Source organism: Mesocricetus auratus, unplaced genomic scaffold (assembly GCF_017639785.1).
Source record: "Mesocricetus auratus isolate SY011 unplaced genomic scaffold, BCM_Maur_2.0 Super-Scaffold_100023, whole genome shotgun sequence".
Lineage (NCBI taxonomy): Eukaryota > Metazoa > Chordata > Mammalia > Rodentia > Cricetidae > Mesocricetus > Mesocricetus auratus.
Genome location: NW_024429204.1, coordinates 5,117,934 through 5,142,605, shown reverse-complemented (window position 1 = coordinate 5,142,605; position 24,672 = coordinate 5,117,934). Strand labels below are relative to the sequence as shown.

The 24,672-nt window shown below is 39.6% G+C and overlaps 1 protein-coding gene across 49 annotated transcripts in view; it reads right to left on the bottom strand.

Annotated features, from left to right (window-relative positions):
- Nucleotides 1-24,672, bottom strand: part of Rims2 (regulating synaptic membrane exocytosis 2) — a 394,972-nt gene that overhangs the window by 235,997 nt on the left and 134,303 nt on the right. The window lies entirely within an intron of this gene.

The following is a 24,672-nucleotide window of genomic DNA, read 5'->3' as shown; positions in this document are numbered from 1 at the left end:
GTGTAGCTACAGGCTCATCGAGAGAGCCTGTCTCAAAAGACATCTGACATAGCATCAACTCCCAGCCTCCACACTCATATACTGACATGTGCACATATACTCCTACATACATGTGCACACGTACACTCAAAAAGAAGAAAAAAAAGGAAATGGTTTAGTGAAAAGTTTAGAGGCATTGTCACCGCCCACAGAATCTCCACTGGATGTCGCATATGCCTGTAAGCAGAAACGGACTCATTAATAAATGACTTATCTGATTTCCGCTCCAGACTTTGATAATTCATAGACTTTCCTGCATGAGAGCTTATGTATCCATCTACAAGCTCTCGCTCATCACCACACTTTAAAGAAGAGGATTCACAGTCCGTAGGGGAAAATACCAAAGCTTAACACACTGTCAGTAAAGGTTTCCACTATACACCAATGACAAAAAGGGAACTAACTTTGAAAAAACGTTGAGAGGGAAACTAGATGTCTATGTGAAGAAACAAGGTCTTAAAGACGGCAAATCCAACAGCAAATGAAAGTATTTAATCAGCACTAGATATCTGCCGTGTTCATCATAAGTAGAATAGGTACAAACTGCCAAGACTACACTCTTCTATCTCTGATCTTTTCATGCCACACGAACCTGTTTTTAACAAATTACTCAGTTCCAAGTAAATATCAAGTAAGTAAAGTAGACGCATCGTGTCCTGTTTTATTTTATTTTATTTATTTATTTATTTACTTTGGTTTTTACGAGACAGGGTTTCTCTGTATTGTTTTGGAGGCTATTGGTCCAGCCTGGCCTCGAACTCACAGAGATCTGCCTGCCTCTGCCTCCCAAGTGCTGGGATTAAAGGCGTGTGCCACCACCGCCCAGCCGTGTCCTGTTTTATAATGCCCATACAAAAGTTTTAGTTCCTATTCAACAAATCCGTTGAAACAGAAATTGAGTTAAACTTGCCTGTAATTGTATCTTGGAAATGTACATGTGAGTTACAAATATATGATCTGGTTCTACTTTAAGAACTAAAGAAGGCCATTTTTAAATGCATCGCTGAGATTAGCTCACAGTCTTCGGAGCCGTGGACGCTATGTGCACAGCACACTCTTCCTGCTGTTGCTGACTGGGTCATTCTGGGCCAGTTCCCCTCAGAGAACAAGGGCCCGGCCTTGCTGGGGTTTGAAACCATGGCCTTACTGTCCAAGCTGCTTCTTCTTTGCTCTAAAATAACATGTTAGGGGACAGGTAACATCCTAAGAGTCTACCTCATCCTAGAACAAGGGAGAATAGAGACAATGAAGTAGAGGAGCTCTGCGTGCCAGAGTACCACAGGCAGCCGGGGCACTGTAGGACAGCAGTACAGCTGTTTCCGGTTTGAGTGGTGTTGGGGAGGGAGACTGGAGGATTCTTTGAAATGGTAAACCGCACCATAAAGATTTTCCTTTAAATGCAGTTATATTTCCGTGTTCTATCTATCTGTGTGGTACAATAATACACACACAAATGCAATCACAATGCAAGTAAAATCCCATTTCCACTGCAGGTGATATTCTGTTTTTAAGAAGAAGAAAAATAAAGGTTATCCTTCAGTGAAATTTTTGCGTTTCCAGTGTTGTCTGAAGAAATATATGCAGACATACACCTCTATAAACACAATCTGGTCACAGCTATCAATGATAAAACACTGAAACCAACTGTTTTTAGAACATGAAAAAGAAATATTGAATAACATATTTGAAATTCCTAAGTTTGAACTACAAAAAAGGGAACTCTATTACACAATTTTTCTCAGATGATGAAGTCTGTTTGTGTACTCAAGAGACACTTCCACAGCGTTATCATAATTTTAATATTGAATCAAGATTTTGAATATTTCTTTTTTCTTCCTTTATTTTAAGTTAGAAACAAGCTTATTTTACATGTCAATCACAGCTCCCTCTCCCTCCCCTCCTCCCCATCCCTCCCCACCAGACCCCTCCAGTCCCCCACCCAATCTCCATTCCCATCCCCAGGAAGATTTTGAATATTTCAATTATCAAAATTATTGAGTGACTTTATGGCCAATGATCTATAATACAAGAAATAAACAGCCCAAGTTAAAATATATACTACACATTAACAGAAACCCAGAGCCATTTTAAAGTCAACTTCTCCATCTCTAACAAAATACCAAGAAGGAAACTAGTATTTGACTGCCATGGGGCAATTCTCATTTCTGCTTTGTTCTTTTCTGCATGATGAGGTAAAGCTTAAGGAATATCGGAAGCTGTTCTGTAAGCAACTTACCCATTATATCTAAATGTAAAAACATAAACATATGAATGATGTGAAAGTTTAAGTAAGAGCTTTAAAACTATGTTTCCCAAATTGTAACGAAGTATCTAGGTGTTCCTTAACATTAACATCAAAGATAACATAGAGTTAACATAAAAAAGAAGTACATTATACTCGTGAATGAGTTGTCTTCCCTGGTAACAGAGAGCTCATTAAGAAGAAAATATAGAGATGGAGATGATCCTAAGAATACTTTCAGATAAAAATGGTCATGTGCAGCAGAGCACACACAGAACATTGCAACCACTCAAATTAAAAATACATGACTTACCTACCAAACTCCAAATCTATGTCTTCACCCTGCTCCCAAGAAGCACAGGGGAAAACAAAACTATAGCACAGAAGCAGAAAGCCATTGTCGTGCAACAAGTAATCCCAAAAGACAAGGAGAAAGGAGGATGCCCCCGTGCTCTTAATCCTCTCCTGAGGGCAAGCTCTGGTCTTTGGCATTCACTGGAGAATTAAATGGCTCCTGGAAGCCACCCTGGAAGATGATCCCTCCTCCAAGGTAGTGTGCTTAGCATGCTCTGAAACTGGATTCCAAACAGAGCACAGGCAGTAGGAAATCTACCGAGCTGCCAACACTTCCCATCGTGAGTGGCTTGGAGTGGGAGCGTTTGACAGTTAACATCAATACAAAGTATGTGTTACCTTTTGAAACTAAATGCCTGTTTCATAAAATTGCTTTTCATAAAAGTAGAATGCCATTTCATTCTCTTTCCTGGAAACAAATTTAGGTACAGTCTTAGAAATTTCTCCATTGTGTTCTGTCATAATATAAAATCAAGTGACTACATCAGAACAGTAAGTATTGTATGGGAAATGTTATGTCCATCTCTAAGAAACAATTCTTGGAATTAAATAAAAGTGAGTAAAAATGTTAACACTTTGTTAGATAGGATATTCCAAATTTCCATATTTGTGTGTGCAGCCCATTCAGTGAGTTTTCCTAAATCAATCTTCTTTAATAAAGCTCTTTGCAAATACATTAAGATGAGGTTTTTATCACAAACTAATCAGTGAAATACGTCTGTCCCTGCCTCTCTAGACAAAAGAGCTAATTCTTATGCTATATTAAGATTTCTTAGCCAGTGAGACAGACAGCTCAAGAAGTGAGGGTGCCTGCCACACAAACCTACAGACCTCAGCTCAGTCCCCGAACCATGTTAAGGTGAGAAGAGAACCAGCCCCACCCACACAGACACGCTCTTGTGCACTCGTGTACACACACACACACTCACACATATGCAGACACACACACAGACACACACGCTCTTACACATATACAGACACACATGAACACACAGACAGACACGCATACAGATACACACACATATTGTGCATGTACAATAATAATTTTTAAGTATTGTTAGTCTTGTTCCACTAAAATTCACTGATAGTTGAGTATTTTTATTCTAAGAAGAATGTAACTTTTTCTCCTTCTCATAGACACTGCTGGTGTGCTATTCAGACTATCTGGCTTACAAAATCCTCCCCTAGCTTCTGTAAGCACTTTCTTCCAAGTAACAGGGTGAAAATAATAACAAAAATCTTCCTTCACTTCTAAGCACAACTCCCATTCCCACCCCAGATACAATATAGAGCCCCGGGGTCCTCAGATATGGCAATACCGGATCTTAAAACCCTTGCTTCCAAAGAGAAAACCCTGTCTTGTACTATACTCAAGACTCATCCTTACAAACGTATGTCTCCCCCATACACACTCAGCCAGGCTCTGTCAGAGTAAGTCTGTACCTGAGACCAAATGCTTCCTGAGCTCCTCTCCCTCCCCTGCCTCCCATCATGCCCTGCGGTTGCTACAATTGCCAACTTGACAGCATCTAGAACCGACGGGGCACAAGCCTCTGGATTACCCAGGTTAGGTTGACCGAAGTGAGAAGACTGTAAGCCTTATGAACCTGTAGAAAGGAGGAAGAGAACTGTAGGAGGAGGACAGAACCCCTCATCACACTCTGTCTCCGGACAACGTGACACTGGCTCCCACTGCTAGGGTAACCCTGAAGCCAAAATAAACCCTGTCTCCTTTAAGTTGCCTTTTCATATTATTTTATCACAGTAACAGAGGGTTTTGTCAATAAATCACGCTATACATAAAAGCACATGCATGCATCATTCAGTATTTCCTTCATTTCATAGTTACGGGAAAAATCATGATTATAAAAACTGGGACCTGGATGGCAGCTGCTGAATGCCAAATAGATACACTGAAAATTTTTAGATGACAGATTTAGAAAGATCCATCACCAACAGAGCACAAAGTCTGACTGCCAATGGTCTCTCTGACCTTGACTAAAGGGCGTTTTTCCTTCAAGTCAGAGGGAGAGCAGAGCTACAGACCAATAAGACTTTAATCAAATGAATGAAAGAATTTCAAATAAAACTAAAGTTTCAGATAAGCCAAACCAATGCAAAGGTCAGGATCCTGTTAGAGCTGTAACGAAAAATGGCATTGATACTGAGATAAACTCCCCTAAACAGAGCTGCTACTCCTAGTGGGGAATAGAGGCACCTCTGTTTAGTTTGTTTTGTTTGAGGCATCAGTCATTTTTTTAATGTCTGGTATCATTCTGTACTGAATCCATCTGGGTATGGACCTTTTTGGTCAGGAGTATTTTTTTAATTGATCCTTTGTAGGTTTTACATCAGGCATCCTGATCCCATCCATTTCCTATCCACTCTTACATCTCCTCCTTGACTCTTGATGACCAGAAAAACATCTGGTCTTATCTACCAGCAGATACTAAAGGATGCTATCTGCCTGGACTCTAGATGACCTGGGTAAAGGCTGCCTAATTATTCATTGCCTGTGAAATGCAGTTTAGCATTCTGGCAGGACCACTGGGAATAACTCATGGAAGCCCGGACAGACAGTGATGCATAAAGCAGAGAGGAGAATCAAAAGATGGAAATGTTTATGTTAGCATGATTCTACCATTTAAGACTGGAAAATGCAATGGTGTGACTATGTTCCTAAGAACGTTCAGGGGACATTTCATTAACCAAGATGGTACAGAGACCCTAGGGAGGGGACATGGAGCATGATAGGAGACAGAAAGCTGTGAACCCACACTGAGGATAGGAGACTATATTATGAAACTGGGACACCCTGGGACTGATGGGTAACATGATAAAACTTCAGAATAGCTGAGGCTACAGAGACATAATTAATACCACCCCAAGACAGTAAGAAGAGAACAAAGCTGGAGTAACAGGAAATTCTGACCCTAGATTTATGAAAAAAATCACAATCACCGAGACAGGTGAATAGAGAATGCATAGCTAGATGGAAGATAAATGATAGATAGATAGATAATAGATAGATAGATAGATAGATAGATAGATAGATAGATAGATACAGACAGACATATAGCAGAAGACTGAAATCAGTCACTTTAGGTAAAAGATACAATCACATGCCCAGCTGTAAAAATCTGAACAAAGTAAGAGAGTTAACCAATAGCCAGAAAGAGCATTTGATGCCAAGAAGACCAAGTTATACAGTTGTTACTTTCCCTGTCCTTCTGAATATCTTAAACCATTATGACCAGTTAATTATAAAGAAGGAACATATACAGACATTATGAGGACTGAATACTAGATCTAATAGACACAAACATCCAAAGACATCAAAGGACCACAGTGCAGACACACTCTCGATTGGAGGAGATGCATATTTAGTTTAAACATGAAATAAAGTCTTAGAAGTGATAAACCTGGAGATAGCTGAATAAATCTCTTAATCCCTTAAATGAAATATGGAGGTAGAAAAAGGACTAAGTTGATCTTTTCTTCTTCATTTTTATTTCCCAAAATGCCATGGCCTAGAGGATGCCAGGCATGCTAAACATGTGCCAGGCCTGTAGTTACAACCTCAGGAAACACGCACCGGGCCTGTAGTTACAACCTTAGGAAAGTCAGCGAAGGTCTTGCCAGGCCCGAGCATCACAAACATGGCTCTGGTAGACTTTGCTCTTCCCCGTCCCCTCTTCCTCGCTAAAAATAATTAGATCGCTTCTGATAGCTAGCCACCGAGGTCTAGTCCTTTATTTCCCCTGTGGCTGACTACTAAGGTCCAGCTATCCAAATATTAAAGTCCAGCAATCAAAAGCCCCCTTTGGGTTGCCCTAATTAATCTGTCCAATCAACATGCATTGGCCCTCATCCTAACACAGGGTTTTACCTTCATAATCGGTTATTGACTATGGGCCATGCCTGTCTCCTCTCTATCCAAAAGCATTCTTTTGTCCCTACTGAGCTAATACCCCTTCCCTTCTCCCTTGTTCCTTTCCCCTTCTCCCTCATTCTCTATCTCCTGCCTTTTATTCCCCGCCCTCTGTCCCCCTAGGGCAAAGAAATCTCCTTTGCACTAAGAACTTGGTTTGTGTCTTTTTGTACAGATGTTGGACCTTTCAAAGGTAACCAAAAGCATATAAACAGGGTGTCTTAAAGAGAATGAAAACTCAAAATAAGTTCTTTAATTCCAACAATAATAAATTTTCATATTATTTTATCAAATTATAAAATAACTCAAATGATGATAGCATGCCATGATATTATATGAAAGAACTCATTGCTATAAAATAAATAATAAATCAGGTTTTTCCATCATTATGAAAAATATTATAGACAAAAATATTTTCACTATTTCAGACATAGTTTGCCCTCAGATGAAGAAATGCTTAGGTCCTAACAAAGCTTTGAGGAAAATCACTGTGATTAAAATTCAAATTTAAGCCTAATATCATATTAACAAGAGGAAAAAGTATAAACACATTCCCAGGAAATATCACTGTTTCCTTTTAAAAGTACTGAAACCATTTGCTGTTTCAATGAAACATAAAAATAAAAATAAATACAATTATATTAAGATGCTATTGAAAGCAGACTCAGAAATAGCAGCACTGAATTCCAAGGAAAATCAGAAAATGTATTGATTTATCCTTGGCTGGCAATTAAGTGATACATGATCAGAATTATGTCCACTCAAAATGTGTATGATGAAGTCTTACCTCCCAGTATCTAAAAAGGTATCTGTATCTGGAGATGGAAGCCTGAAAAGAGGAAACTGGTTAAAAGATACCATAGGATGGGCTCTGGCCAGGGACTAGTATGCTTGCTAGAATAGATAGATACACACAGACCAAACGTATGTCCACACAGACTAAAGACCATATGTAAGCACAGCAAGAAGGCGGCCATCTCTCTCAGCTGAAGAACAAGAAGAACCGTAGTCTGGGACTGAAATCCCCCAGAAATTCTCTTCCTGAGCCCCCTGTTGACAGTACTTTTCTATAGCAACTACAGTAAACTAACACAGCACATTCCTTAAAAACACGTTTAGAACTTATTTTAAGAACCAATAAGGGCTGGAGAGATGGCTCAACCATTAAAGGCTAGGCTCACAACCAAAACTATAAGAACCAATAAAATTAAAATTAGCACAAAATAAAGGTAACCAATGTCCCCACCCCTGTACTCCCAATTAGCTCAAGAGATCTTGTCCCTTTCCCCTGTCTCTCTTAGGGTCCTACTTGTTTCCTGATAAAGCTATTTCTTAATGTCAATCCTCAGATGTCTACAGATGTGTAATCAAGCGTAACCACAAATAGGGATCAAACAAATTTGATAGAAGCAATGTGAGAATTTTAAACAGATGCTAAGAGACTCCTTGGACACCAGAAGCATCTGCAAGTGTAGAGAGAAAGATGTCTAGCTGTTTGGCTAACAAGACTCCCCTGCACATCTGTAGCTAGAGGCCGTTAGAAAGAGCACCACCAGGCTGTGAAGACTGGAAATGTTAATGACTGAATCTCATTGCTGATGGCAGATATTCGCAAGAGACAAAGCAATCAAGTCTAAATTTCATACTGTTTAAGAATAAAGATTCAAAGAAAAGAGGTGAATGATAAAGCAACCTTATATATAATAGATATTAAGAAAGAAATCAACCACAAAATGGAAATGAAGTTTAGTGACTGAGAATTTATTATTTCTTAAGATGAAAGCAGAAAGGGAATTAATGTCCTGTTAGAGGAGGGTGGGAGGGAGGAGTTATAGTAACTAATTAATTGGAAACAAATAAACAAAATAATTGCCAAGTATCAGCAGTAAGGACCTAGAGGGGCTCCGAATTTTTGGTTTCTTATTTCCACAGAAATCAAGAATATCCTCAGGCAACATTGAACAATACAGAGACTTAAGCCTGAAAGCGCTATAGCTGTACGTCATGCTGCAAAAGCGCTACTACTGAAAAAGTTTCATAGATAAGTGTACTAAAAAGCAAAACGAAAATACTCTATGCTGGTAGATAAAGATGACTCCAGAAGCCTTAGGTTATTGAATGGGTTACCATCTGCAAGTCATTGGTGAGAGGCCTCTGAGCACCTGTCACGTGGTTGCCCACTACAACCAGATCAGGAGACCCCATTGCTGAAGATACCGAGAAATCCAGCTGGAACCAAGAACGGCAATAGCCACCCTGCTGGCCCGCTCTCATTCTGCCCGAAAGTGCTCGTCAGAGTGCCATGAGAGAAACGCCGTAAGAGTCTATGCATGTCCACATTACTGATCTAGCAATGCAAAACAATAGTCACTTGTACAGCATCAGCAAGTCAGTGGTAAGGGTAACCAACAGTCTTCTAGTTTGAATTTGGACCACAGGAAGGAGCCCATGTCTAACTCTGTCAGCTAGGTCAAAAGTCCATGTCTGGGAAGGTCATAGACCACAGTGGGAAAGCTACTGCTATTGCTTTACTAAATGGATATAATATGCATATAGGATTGCCAGCTCAGTAATTTTGTTTATGCCCAAATATTAATGCTGACACGAACTTTGATCAGAGGAAAAAAGCTCCCTTTTAAGGTGGGTAGCTGTAACTACAGAGACTCACAGTGTTAAAAAGAGGAGACTCTCGCGCAATGCTCGCTCTCGCGCAATGCTCGCCCATAAGCCACTGTCAGTCCGCCATCGCGGCTCAGGGAACTCCGCAGAACTGGAAGGGGGTGAAGGACAAGAGAGGGAGACCGCAGTGGCGTGAACACTGCTGCGTTACTGATCCCATGAAGATGTTTTTACAGGCACAAGGTCTGAACAAGAGCAGACTTGCGACATCGTTCTTCTGGTGGCGGCAGTGCGGGCATGGAGACTCATAGGAAGGGGGTATCCTGAGACTTTGCCCCTCAATGAGTGTCCATAGGCAGCTATAGTCACTGGAAGAAGTGAACACACTGTCTTTAGTTTAGTGTAAACACTGGTTGGAAGTCCATGTTCTCACAAATAACCCCCACTCAGAGTCCTCTAAGAAGCCCTAATAAAATGCACAGGGTCACCCACAAAGGATGAACACAGGAAGGATAATAGCTGGGAAGATTTAGGGCGGTCAGTAGAAACATGAGGAAAATGAAAAGGTTAACAGGGGAATATGGTAAAAATATACTACGTACATGTATGAAAATATCATCTCTAAAGTCTACTAACTAGTCATGAGTTAATGCGTGCCAATGGGAAAGAAGGAAAGTCCCGGTGTGAGCAGGGTCACTAGAGGCTCATTTATCCCGTTGCCATGTGCCACAGGCCAGCGGACAAGTAGCCGCCTAGCAGCTCTGGTTAGGTCACCCAGCATCTTCGCTAAGGTTCAGCTGCGTGACACCACTTCATTCCCATGGTGCAAAGTGTGTACACTGAATTCCCATGACCTACAAAACCAGGATGGAAAGCACCTTAGCATCCCCACCCACAGTTGAACAAGTGACTGGAGCGTATCCAATGTACTCGTGGAAACATATTAAAAATATCTGTAGCACTTTCATAATAGCAAAACTGTAGAAAATAATTCAAACATTCAAGGGTAAAAAGGTGGACGAAATGTGTTTAACAGCATGAAACATATTGTCCAGCAGCTGAATGAACTACCACATCCCAGAACAATGCAGGTGGCATGTAAAATTAAGCAGAAGTAGAAAAATACCTTTTTTATAAAAATAAAACAACTAATGCTTCTCAGGGGTACACAGGTTGGGAATTTATAAAAAGAAAACAATTTTGAACTTTGGGTTCAGTCTGATTAGCATAAATTGGAGAAGTTACTATACTAGAATGAGGTGAAGAAACATTTAATTTTGACTCTACCTCTAGTTTGAGATGGTACATTCATGAACATTTACCACATTGTTGCAAAACAATAGCTTTCTGAAGAGCTGATACTAGGTTTGTCTTCTTGACATGAACAAATAAAACTAGGCAAAGTTTATGAAGGAAGCAATTGAAGAGTGGACAAGATACAACGCAGCTGGGATTTGTAAGCGCAGTGAAGTTTCCCAATTGCTTTCTCCCTGTAAACAACACCTCAACAAGAAAGAACAAGGGAGCCTGGCCCAGGCAGAGAGAACAAGAACAGTCTTAGACAAGCTGAGAATGAAGGCTGGAGAGGGGGTTAGCTTTCAAGACTGCAGCTCCTGATAAACCAATCACATTCCAGGAGAAGGCAGAGGTCTAAGACTATCAGGAGAAGGTCGACATCTAAGACTATGAGAAGGCCGAGGTCTAAGACTATCGGGAGAAGGTCAACATCTAAGACTATGAAGAGAAGGCTGACATCTAAGACTATTGGGAGAAGGCCGAGTCTAACACTATCTGGACATCACCAATGGGCCTTAATGGGGAGGCAGAAAAAACAGACACAAATTGGATGGGAAAAGAAGGGGATCTGAGAGAGTTGGGGAAGATGGGGCAGGTAAAAACTCACTGTATGAAACTCCCAAAGAACTAATAAGACAGATCTTAAAACCACACAGGAGGATGGAGAGATGACAGCACGGGAGCTAGTACGGCTCCACCAGCTGACTGGGGTTCAGATCTCAGCACCATATCAAGAATGCCTGTAATTCCTATTCCAAGGGATCTGATGCCCCCTCCTGGCCACAGTGGTCACCACACACACACACACACACACACACACACACACACACACACACACACACACACACCTATTTTCCAAAAACCAAGAAAAAGGCCAGACTGGATTGGATGTATGAAGAAAATGAAGCTCCAGAAACCTGAACAGCACAGTCCAGCCAGAACCTGAACCACTGCAGTGGAAAGGGTTTGAAAGCTGGGAATACTTTCTCAAGTTGTGAACTACTACGAAACTGCCCCATTAGCAAACTTAGAAAGGTATTTGTGAAAACCTCTGGATATTCAGCTGAGTTTCCACAAGGGTCAGGTCATACATTAGGAACAAAGAGAAAAACATATTCATTGCAAAACTGACAAAAGGAAGAGAGAGAGAGAGAGAGAGAGAGAGAGAGAGAGAGAGAGAGAGAGAGAGAGAATGCTATCAAGAAAAGCCTAAATTGAATTTTGACAAGAAGGTGGGGTCTCCTTTCTGTAGCTGCCTGGCAGATCAGCTTCCATTACATGAAACACCAAGTAGAATCCCCACATGAAACTATGTACAATAAACATAAAGAGGGAGAAAATGAATCCATCGTCATAAGAATAGAAAGCAATAGAGAAACAGTTCTAAAGATGACAAGTATGTAGCAATTCACAGATAAGCACTTCAACTGCACAGAGCTTTTAAAAGGATGTAGTGGGAGGATAGATCATACATTCGAGAACTGGGGGAATTTAAGGAGATTAATCGCAGCCTAAATTAGAAAGCAAACCCATCTCCTCAGGGTTCAGGGAACTGTTCAAAGAAGAGACAGAAAAATTCGAAGCATCAGAGGGTATGGATGTCACCAAGGAAAAGTGTCTTGCAGACACAACAGGACTTTTAGACATCACGAAGTCTCTCTCTCTCTCTCTCTCACACACACACACACACACACACACACACACACACACACACACACACACACGGCCTGCACAGGTTTAAGTCAGATAGGGCACCTGTGTTGAGCGGGAAGGCGGACACAAGCTCCATTTCTATCCAAGAAGCTATCTGAAATCAATACACACTTACAAAGGGAAATTAGTTTCCTCCAATGGAGAAAGCACACATGCTTTTTGTTTTTAAGTATGGTTTCTTTGCTTGTTTGTTTGTTTGCCTGATTGTTTCCTAAAGGGAAAAAGAGCGGGCATGGGATTGGGTGGGGAGGGAGGTGAGAATTGTCAGAACACACTCCAGGGATGGAGAGCTTGGGAGAACACACCAAGAAACCGGATGAGAGTCTTATGACCTCAGTTTCTTAGAACGTGGAATTATTCTTGGAATGTGTTCATGCCCCGCCTATATGTGGTGGGTAGGAGTTTACTTCAGATTATGCACTGCTTGCTGTTGTTATTCAATTAAATGTCTAAATTACCCTTTACAGCCTCTAAGGAAACACGGTTTTGCCGTATGTGTCTTGTCCTAATGATTGCATGCAGTTGGAACTTTGAGAACTTTACTCATGTAAAGTTCTGAACCCTCAGAGTATAAATTGTCTGCTATTCTGAATAAAATTGGCTATTGCCAGAACCTGGAAGAAACCCAGATGCCCCTCAACTGAAGAGTGGATAGAGAAAATGTGTTACACTTACACAATTACTACTCAGCGGAGGAGGGGGTGGGGGACGACACGGGACACCACAATGGAATCTTGAAATTCGCAGGCAAATGGATGGCACATGCTGAGTGAGGTAACCCAGTCACAAAAAGACAACCATGGTATGTACTCACTCATAAATGGATTTTAGACATGGATCCAGTGGAGTGCCAGCCTGCAATCTCACCATCAGAGAGTCTGGGAAACAGGGAGGACCCCAGAGAAGGGGAATGGGACAGAATCTCCTGAGGGGATTGGGAGCATGGGGGGAGGGGGAGGGGAGAGGATGCTGGTAGAAAGAGATGGGGAGAAGAAGCCAGCTAGTTTAGCCAAATGGGTGAGCTCCAGGTTGTAAGAGATGCTGTCTCAAAAATTAAGATGGTCAAGATCAGAAAAGAAACGTCGGCCTCACACACGTATTCAACTACATACACACCACAACATATATGTTCACACTCCCACATAAAAAAAATACACATAAAACATGCACGAATAAAACTGTTCTAGAAAATCTGACTTTGCAGAAGTAAGCAAACAGAGTATGAGCTATGATGGCAGAAGGCAAGTGATAAAAAGAAAAATGCCGGGTTATGGAGACTAACAGATGCACTCATGGAGTCGCCAAATAGAGGAAACAACCGAACCTGCTAACAGAAAGAAGTTTTCTTAACATGTGTTAAGGTTATTAATCCATGGACCCAGAGTTCATCAAATGAAGCATAACTTGAATATTCCAACTCAATCACAGAATTCCTTGAACAGCATAAAATATTTTCTCGCTAGAAGCAGAAGAAGAAATAAATGTCCCGAGCATTGGGATTGGACATGCCATTCATCGGAGTCTTTGAAGGATGGGGACCCTAAGTCAAGGAAAACAGGAGACCTCTACCACTAAGGAGCAGCCCGGCCCCCACAACTCCTAAAGAAACAGGGATTCCATTTGACACCTGGAAATAACTAAAGGCTGCCAACGCCCGAAGGACGCTAGAGATAAACTCTTCCCAGCAGCCCTCAGATGGTCACTCCACACTGTCAGATCAGGGCTGGGAGTCCAGCTTCATACAACGGGGCCTCTGACTGTAAAACTGCAGGACAATCAATAAATGCTTAGCCCATCAAATGTGTCGTAATTTGTTGTTATGAAATAGAAAATGAATCAAAGAACAGGTAGGAAAATTACAAGACTTGCGCGCAAGCAGGTAGAGAGTTCTGGATAACAGCTCATTATCTAATCAAACTGTGGCGCGTCATTTGGTTAGGACTGCGGCTGGTCCGTGTTTGTCACGTTACCTACGGTGAAGAATATACACAGCCATTTCCTTCACTGTGTGCCTCATGGGACACATGACAATGGTCTTTACAGCGCACACCGCTTCAAGCCTCACATGCATTTTCATCTTCAGATTTACATTTTGTGTAAACAGTTCTTAGAACAAGCTGTTCGGTTTCCCTAGAAAATGCAGCATGTCCCACTCTTAAGATTGCCATATTTCGTCTTGGAACGGAGGTGTACCATAGGAGAACACAAAAGAGTAATGTTCAGAAATAGATGGTTAAAAAAAATTATGGTGTGGGGATTTTAAACATTCTAAAGATTGCTCCTAATTACAGATAGTTATATATTTAGCATAGACATTGTTCTAAAAATTAGAATTTCATCTTTAGCCTACTCATTCTAATTATAAACATCATGAAATTTCCTTTAAAACTTCCTGTACAAAATATTTTTTGACATGTTGGGGATGTAGCTCAGCTGATGGAGTGCTTGCCTAACATGTACAAGGTCCTGCCTGGGTTTGATCCCATATTCAACTGCATAGAGAATTTAACACCAGCCTGTAATACCCTAGACACTGACTCAAAGAAGAAGAAAGAAAAACACTGAAGGGGAAGTATGTCTCATTAGAATGAAAGTAACAGGTATCCCTGGGTTTTTTTTCCACTCCATCTAATTAAACATTTATATACAAGCCAGATAAAATTAAAATAATAACATTTCAGATACCATCACCTCAAGGAAAACACAGTTTGTGGTAAAGCAAAGATCCTGCATTAAACCACACTCCAGGAAAACAGATTAAAATCTTTCCATGTTCAAAATGCAATTCCATGTGCAAAAAAATACAATTCGAAACATAATTAGTACATTAAAAGGCCACCACTTAAAACTGTGATACAACCTGGATATTAAAATTAGCAAAAAAGGGTGTGTCAAGCCCCTAACTGTATCAACAGTGTTCAAGGGAATAAAGACTAGGGGTTCATAATGAGATAGGAAATAGTAAAAAAGATATGAAATTTCAAAAAAAATAAAATGGTAATTATAAAATGAAAACGTGTACTGAAAAATTCCCTAAGCTTGCCATCCTGTTGGTCATGAAAGAACAGATAAAATAACTCAACCTTAAATTTGTTTTCTGAAGAGAGAGAAAGAAGATGTGGAGTTCGGTGGGTGAGGAGGTGGGGGAGATGTTTGAAAATATGGGGGAAGAGAAACCACAGTAAGAATATATTGTATGAAAAATTTTCAATTTAAAATGGGAAGGGAACAGTGGCATTCAACTGAAAAATTATAGAAACCTGTAAGATAATCTACAAAAAGTTTTAAAATACATATAACTAGACAATCAGAGGATTAAAAAATCTTTATAAAGAGATAAAAGGTTTGCATAGTAGGCAAAAATTATCAAAGAGAGGTATTCACAAAACCAAAGACTGTAAACACAACAAAAACACATACAAGTATGCCACAATGAAGCTACTACAAACAAAAGACTAAGAACAAGCTTTGGAAGCAGACAAGAGAAAATACTGACTACAAAATAACAATAATGGTGAACTACTTATTTATTCACCAGAAACTATCAAGACCACGTAAGCAGCAGAACTTGAACTTGAAAACAAAGTATCTGTCCACACAACACTCTATGTGCAGCAAAATTTATCACAGGGAATGAACACTAAAGGTTTCTCCACATAAGAATAATAGAGAAGTAATCTTTATTTCAAGAAATATTAAGAAATTCTCCATGTTGAAGAGTCTACAAAAAGAGAAAGTATGGACATGAGAAGGGTGCAAATAGTTACATAAGACTAGCAAAAGACTTTGAAAAGAAAAATTGCAACACTGTCATAAAAGCATATGATGTATAGAAATGAAAAAAAGTACAGAAAAAGCAAATGGATTTAACACTGTTAAAAAGCTCACGATACATTCAAAGATATGAAGCAAACACTGAGTAGTTCACAAAAGTGCAACCAGCAAAGTATGACCTGTGCTATAACTGTAGTAAGCAATAGGAGAAATAGATTTCTAAAACACGGTCACCCAGCGTTGACAAGAACAGGAAAACAAACCAAATCAAAGCAAATATCTAAACACAACGGACCTGGGTCCAAGTATCCGTTCACCGCACTGAGTCTGAAGAGTAGTGTTTGTGAAAGACAGCTTGCTGAGCTGGAGAGACAGTGCAGAGGCCACGGGCAGAGGACCTGACCAACCCATGTGGATCACAACCACCCATGACTCTACTCCCAGGAGATCCAACACCCTCTTCTGGCCTCCAGAAGTACGGGATAAATGTGTGTTGTGCACATATATACGTGCAGGCAAAACACTCATATACAAAAATAAAATAATTGATTTTTAAAAGGCAAACAGTGTTAAAATTATTCTTAAAAATTAGGCCTGATTATGTAAATAACCTTAATGGAAAACTTGCAACTTGCAACAATGTTATGTTCCAATAAATAGAAAGAAAGACTATAAAGGATCTTTCACAAATACGGATGTGGCAATGGTTATCAAAATCATAGGAAGTGTCAGGCAGCAATATATAATGAATAGCATATCATTATCAAGTGGGATTTTACCCAGAAATGCAATGTTGGTTTAATTAAAAATAAAACAATTCACATTGTTAATGGGGTAAGGGGAATTAGCACACGATTCCAACAGTCACAGAAAAAGCATTTCATAAATGCAAACTTAAGTTGTTATTAAACTGGCCGGTGGTGGTTCCCGCCTTCAATCTCAACACTTGGGAGGCACAGGCAGGTGGATCTCTGTGAGCTTGAGGCCAGTCTGGTCTACAGAATGAGTTTCAGGGCCACACACAGAGAAACATTGTGTAGAGTGGGGGGGACTAGGAGATTTTCACAACTTTTGCTTGCATTTGTATCACAAGAAAGCCTATGCATCTCAATTGCCCAGTTTAAATACAAGTCAATCCACAAAGGCTCAAGATGCAACTTTAAGTTAAAAAAAAAACCTGATACACAAAAAAAAGACTAGATAGAAATAAAAGTTCATGTTTTTAAATCAAGTAATTAAAAAATACTTAGACTATCCATTTACATTCTATCAGAAATGTTTCAATTCATAGAGGCCAATAGGCAATCTGATTGCACAGAGGCAATGCAATCAAAAACAGTTCTTAAAGAATCAGCACCCTGAGCAGCTACACAACAGCAGTGGAAGGCTTGGTACTTAGTTACTCTGACTTGACAGTGTCAGAGACTCACTGAACTAGCTGACAGAGGTCAGCAAACCCTTAAAAATGTCTAAAGTCAAATGTGGCAACAACACCATTATTGCAAGCTTTCAACATTTTGTTTTTGATAATATATTATTGGTTTTAAGATAGGGGAAAATGCATGAATATCGAATAAGAACTAAAAGCTATTTGTTTGAGATGGTTTTGGGTACAAAATACAACCAATCTACAAAACAAGTATTACAACTAGTGTCAACATACACAACATCAAGACTATGTCACAGTAAGAACAATGCTGGAGGGATCACAATGCCTGATTTCAAATTATATTGCAGAGTCTCAGTAAGAAAAGCAGCACAGAAGATGCAAAAATACATACATATATATGTAATATTAATAAATATGTTTATATGTGTGCATGTGTATAAATACATATATGTGTACACATATATACATATATATTAACAGAATAAAAGACACAGAAATAAACCCACACAGCTATAACAACCTAGTTTTCAATAAAGCTGCCAAAACCACACATCAGCACAAACATGACCACTTCAATAAATGATGCTGGGGAAACTGGATATCTCCATACAAAATAATAAGACTAGATCCCTATGTCCATTTGGGGCAGAAATCTCTTGAGAACGTTCAGTGGTGGAGGGTTGGCTGAGCCAGGTAAATGCTTGCGCCTGTGAGACGCAAGGGCAGGAAGGAGGATAGCAGTGGGCCAGCCCGTGTAGTCCACTTAGAACACCCAGGTTCAAAGAGAAGAAGAAACTCAGTATCGACTTCTGGCCTCCACATGAACACGCTCCCATGACAGACACACAAAATATCCTAAAAGCGTAACTACTCAACAGCACCACTTCTAGGGATATAACACTTGAAAGAATGCAAGGGTACCACACAGATACTTGCACATCTAAGTTCACTGTGTACAATTCACAACAACCAGGGTGTGGAATCGGCCCTTGGACTGCGAGACAGTTTAGTGGATAAAGGATCCCTGTAACCTACACAGAAGCAGCACATCTGTAATCCCAGAGGCCCACTGGGAAATGGGAAGCAGAGACAGGAGGATGTTCTGGAAGCTCACAGGACAGCTAAGCTTCAAACAAGGAACAAGGAGCAACCCCCAAGTTTTCCTCTGAACCCCAACACACATTCCACCCCACATGCATCCACAAATGAGCCTGTTGCACAAACACACACGCACATGCACACACACACATACACGCGCACACACACACTTTACATAATTAAATGAAAACATGATGTATCTATACAATGGCATTTTATTTCATCAGAAAGAATGATGAAATTTGCTGGGAAATCCAAGGAACTGGGGGTCATCATTTTAAGCAAAATAACCCAAACTGAGAGAAAAACATTACCTGTTTCCTCCCATATGAGAAATCTAGATTTAGATAATATATATATATATGATGAGTAATATATGTATGATATATACAGATATGCAATATATACATCATATATAATACATGCATGTATAATAGACACATCACGAAAATGCATGTGGAGGAAAAGTTCCAAACAGCAGTGTAAGACAGGCTAATGGAGGGGACTATGAGTTAAGACTAGATATACACATATCTGGAAAAACATGAATCTCATCCCCCACTGCTCACATTATAGGAACAAAAATTAACCTGCGGTTCATCTAATCTAAAAATCTAAAATTCAATCCAATAAAAGGTAAACAGAATATAGTTTTTTACTTAGTAATTGACAATATTTTTAAATAACCCACAGAAAATAATAACTGTAAGGAAGAGGGTAGACCCCCCCCCATAAAGAAGCATATACAAACAGCCAATATGCTCATGAAAAGTTGCTCACGTAGTTTAGCTATCAGGAAAATTTTAGAAAAGGAAATGGCATTAAAATGACCAAACTTAGCATAACTAATATCATCAAGAACTCCTGTCGCTTCAAAGTCAAAACAGTAACGAACACGGCCTATGGAGCCGCCGCTGCCCAGTGCGTCACAGTGCTCTCTGTCTTGGGTGTGAAATGTCCCCACACCCCTGTGTCTTTGAACACCTGTCCCTGCTGGCAGTGCCAGTCATGCTGGAGGAAATATGGGCCAGGGGTGAGTCTGAGGTTTTGCAGGCTGGCCCGCTGTCTCGTCCTCTTTCTCAGCTTCCCAAATGCTGGCACAATGTCATCTGGTGGCTCCGGCTCTTGTCACCGTTCCTTCCCAGCATGACAGACTGTATAAACCACTGGAACTATAATCAAGTAAAACCCTTTCATTCAGTGGCTTTGGTCTAAGTATTTTTTACCACAGAAATTCAAACATGTCCGTGGAAGCTGACAGTGTGCGCCCATTATTATATACCGTTATTATAAAGCTAACTATACAAATGCCCTGTAATCTACAAATTCCAATTCTGGAAATCCACAAACTTATCTGTCCAGACAAAAGATTTGTGTAAGATCATGGTGTGTTGATAAAATGGAATGCTATGCAGTAATGAAGAGTAATGTGTGTATGTAATGCACACACACATAAGTTTTAACTGCACATGACAACACATATGTTGCTTTTACTAGTAGGCACATACGCACCCCTAAGTAGCAGAGACTAAGCAGGACCACAAAGCAACACTACCCAACCACAAAGCTACAATATGCAACACAGAGTCAAGGACAAATCAATCTCTTTTTAAATATGGAAGCTCTCTTTTACGTTTTCCATTAATTACATCTCTAACATTTCAAAAGTCTTACAAGAAGATGAAAAAGTTCAAATGAATATAAGTTAATCTAAGTCTTGAGTTTGATTCATGCACTTGGAGTTTAGTTCAGACTAGAAAAGCTTCACGCTGTGTTTCTTATAACTCAACGTAATTCTTGTGCCTCGCTTTCTAAACCACCAGAGATGGCTCATAGTTAAACTCTAAAGGCAACATCCTCTCTGCGGGAGAAGGCCTTAAAAGTACTGCAATGGCTACAGTTCCCCTAGGAAATGGTCACCCATGCTGTAGAAACACATAGAAGTTTTCAAATTTCAGAGTCAAAATTCGAACTGTACGTATCTCCAAAGACTGACCTTTTGAGGGCATAAATTTCTATGAAAATTCACACTGGATATAGAGACAGCTCAGTGGAGCATAGCACCCATAAAATGAGTGTGTTTTACCAAGCAACAAACAACACCAATATCTGTGAAGTTACTAATAATCGGCTTAACTGTTTGAAGATTATTTATCATGATATGAAAGTTGATAAGGAAAATTATAATTTAGATTAACCCATCAGTTATCACCAAAAGTAGCTGCTTTGTAAGAGTTAGGTCACTGAAGAAATCACCTAAAGATAACCAATATAATTATTAAGCATCTATGTCCTTGATTGTATATCACAATCAAGGACCATAATAAATGTTCTAATAAAAATGTCAATGATACACATATCTGACTCAAGTCATTTTTCTCAGAAATCAAAAACAATTGTAAAGATAACCTTCCATGACTATAATAATGATTATATATATACTTGATAAAGTTTAAGTATATACATAAATTGTGTACACTGATAACTCAATACAGTGCATGTTAAGATAGACAGTTTCTAGAATCCAAACCTATTTCCCTTTGCTTCCAAAGCCAGGATCACAAAAATTGACAATTAGACTTCATGATGAATTCTTTATGCCTCTGAATACAGACGGTCCAGGAAATACATTCCTAAAATGAAAAGTTGTTGTGACATGATTGTGCCAGGCCCATGCAATGCACACACCGTGGGGCCTGCATCCTGCGAGCTCCGAAAACGAAGTGCGCTGCTCTCCCAGACTCGGAGCATTCGTCAATGTGCAGGCATGAACCACAGTGCTGGGGCCAAATCCATCAACACAGATTAGTGGTTCCATAACCTATCACAGCGACAGTGAGTGGTCTGCGAAGGGTTAAGCACTTCTGACCAGGAGTCCCACCAGCCTAAATAAATTCTTATTTTGCAAAATCGTGCAAACTGTTGATGGCTAGGATTGTTGTGATGTTACAGTGATGCATTTCCATTAGGAAAGTTTATGGATAATCCATTTTGGTGGTAGTGGTCTATCATTGGCTGCCGACCACTTTTGTGAGAGAAAAGCCCCACTAATAACCATGAAGGTTGATGGGCATGAACCCGTTCTACGCCAGCTAAAAGCAGATTGTGCAGTTTCTGTACCTACCATTAGAAATGCCAACAAAACAACAGTCCTTACTCTACCAAGTTTTCTAAATCTTGGTTTGAAAAAATGAAATTCTGCATATCCCATTGTTCATGTGTACAAGGAAGAGAAAATGCGTGTAGTATCTTTTCTGAATAAATCCCAGTCTTATTGTGCCCCTGTGTGGTCACATGGAACAGCAAGCTGACTGTCACCTATTTAATAACCAAAAAAAATTACATCTAAAGGAAAATACATATTTCTTCACTGTATGACAATGCTAAAAACCAACAAAAGAGAAAAATTTAGAAAATAAAGTGTGCTGTTACATAAATGTTATTGCAGAACAAGCCCTTGTTATTATGTCCACTTGAGTGTTGCCCGGGACAACTGTACACTCGGTGCAGTGCCCTCTGTCACAGACAGGGAGTTTCTGGAGTCCAAACACACTTATTCCAAAAGCCAGGATCACAGATATTAAAAATTAGAGGACTCAAGGGCTTCTTTCCTGGTGATGTGAGTAATTACCTGCGTGTCCTGGCTCAATAGTTTAATCTGAGGGGAAATGGGCGTGCAATGAGAAGACTAGGTAGCAGAATTTCATCACCACCTATCAGAAGGTTTATTAGAACCCGGGCACTTTCTGTTTTCACTGCTGGGACATCAGCTGAAGAAAAGCCCAGCGAACCTTCTACCCCACTTTACGTTCTAAAATGGTACTGAAGGGCCACACGGAAGACAGAGCAAGCCAAGAACGTTCAGCCCAAAACATAAGTCATGCTATATGGTTTCCAAACAAAACTTCCTCCAAATAATCTATAGATTTTCACTGATAAATATCTGTTAGTCATATGCTAATGAGATATTTAGCAATCCATAGGAATTTCCATTTCAGTGATTTATGACTTGCACAATACATAAAATCTTTCCTTTTTGACAGATTGAACTCAGAGATGTTTTTAGAGCACATCAAGATTTTCAGCTTTTATTCTTTTCTTGCTAATATGTCACAGAAATCAACTTCACTGCCACCTAAAAGCTGTTAAAAAGTTGAGTTACACACTTGAAGTATGATTGGTTACCTAGGAAAAGTCTTAATTTCAAAACTGCTTGATGGGGTACCCTTTCTAGAATGGATTTTCCTACATGTGATGCATAGAATTCTAGTCATTTCTCCTAAAAAGTGATTCAGAATAAAAATTACTTGGTCAAATCTACAGTGTTATTTTTCTGTCACTTCAAATGTTGTAACTAATATCTCAGCACAAATTCTGAATTTTCCATGCCACTAATCTAAACAGGAATTTTTTACTGCTCACATAACAACCGAACCTGAAGGGGGTTATGTAACTGGAGGACTCGGAGCCACTGGCGTACAGACCAGCAGAAAGGCTGCACGCTGGGAGCATCTTCTGATGGCACCTCAGTTCCTCCTCCCACTAAACGATTCAAGAAGGAAACTTTCATAAGATAGTGGGTCTTTCTTTCGCTTCAACATTAACTGTAATATTTTTGTCCAGGCACTGGCATTCCTTTTTAAGAGAATTTAAGCAGGATAATGATTTAAAAAAAATACTGAAACAATCAGTTGATCTAATCTAAACACAAAATACAACCAAAAATTTTAAATGTGGTCACATGAATTGGGAATTAATATTCTTGTTTCACGCTCGCCATACTTCCAAGATAACTATGTGTACAAATGGCTTTGCTCGATCATACAGATGGATGAAACAGCTGATTGTTTCTGGAGAGCAGTTTGTGAATTAATGCCATGGTTTTTTAAAGAATAAGACATTGAGAACATATAAGGGCATGATTTGCTCTCTCAATCCAAATAAATTCATTATTTCCTAGTATTTCTGAGCAAGCTGAACAATGTTGATTTATGGGAGCATTAGAAATCTAACAACTTATTGTTTAATTGCATCAAAATTAAATGCCAGAATTTAATAAGAGCACTGGAATTAAAACATGTGAACAACATTACAAAATAAGGCCAGGGCAATGGCAGAGTAACGGGGTGCATTACCAACGCCTGCTTAAGACCTGTGCCTCAACACAACTTCTACAGTGGGCACAGACTGAGGCACACGGAAACTCCCCACCTCAAAAAAAAACAGACAAGACTTACAAAAGGTGAATACTCATTCTAAAACTCTGGTGGCCTGAACATATAAATTTTTAGAAAGCCACCTATTAATTTTATTTTTGAATAACACAATATATGTAATTTTATACTAAAAACAGTAAAGTACTATGTTACTTGATAAGGAAACAATGTCTTGAAATGAAGAACCTATTGTAGAATGCCCCGGCATTTCATACACCATCACCCCTTAGATTAGTCTGAAAGTAATAAAAAAAAAAATTGAAAAACTAGCCATTCACTAAGAAAAATAAAACCTCTATATACAAAGAAAAGGTCAAGTACATTGACCACCAAGAAAATGTTTAAATGACAATAGATTTTAAGGGCCTCTTTTCACTTGCTATATTAAGATACATTGTATAATGAGGTTTTTTTTTAATCTCCGAAATAGGCTGCCTCGCAGTATCCAGAGATCCTAAAAAGAGCAGACCAATAAAACCACTCTATATTCTAAGCGCTATTAGCCCCCTGTCAATGTCTAGAAAATTTCAGGACACTATTGTGTCATCAGAGTCTCTGTCACAATCCTTCCCCATGTATATTATTGTTGTTGTTGTTGTTGTTGTTATTATTATTGGTGGTGGTATAGAACCAGAGAGACACTCAAAGGCTGAGCAAGTAAATGGGAAAAGAACCCAGAGCGAGAACTGCATTTTAACACTCTCGCCAGTAAAATACCTCCGGTAGTGTCAGCCAGACAAGCCAGCTACAACATATGTTCACAACTGAACAACCTTCACCACACACACACACACAAAAGAAAAGATCAGTTGAAAGAGCAATAGAAATGTATAATAAAGAGTCCACCAAAGTAGCCAGCCTAACACAAAGCACTTCCTGCAGTTCCACAATAAAGCTTACTTAGGAGTGGTTATTGATCCTCCCTGCATAGAGAAATGCCTCAGCCCAGAAATCATCTCGTGCATGTTTTACGGGAGCATGCATGGTTGCTTATTCATGT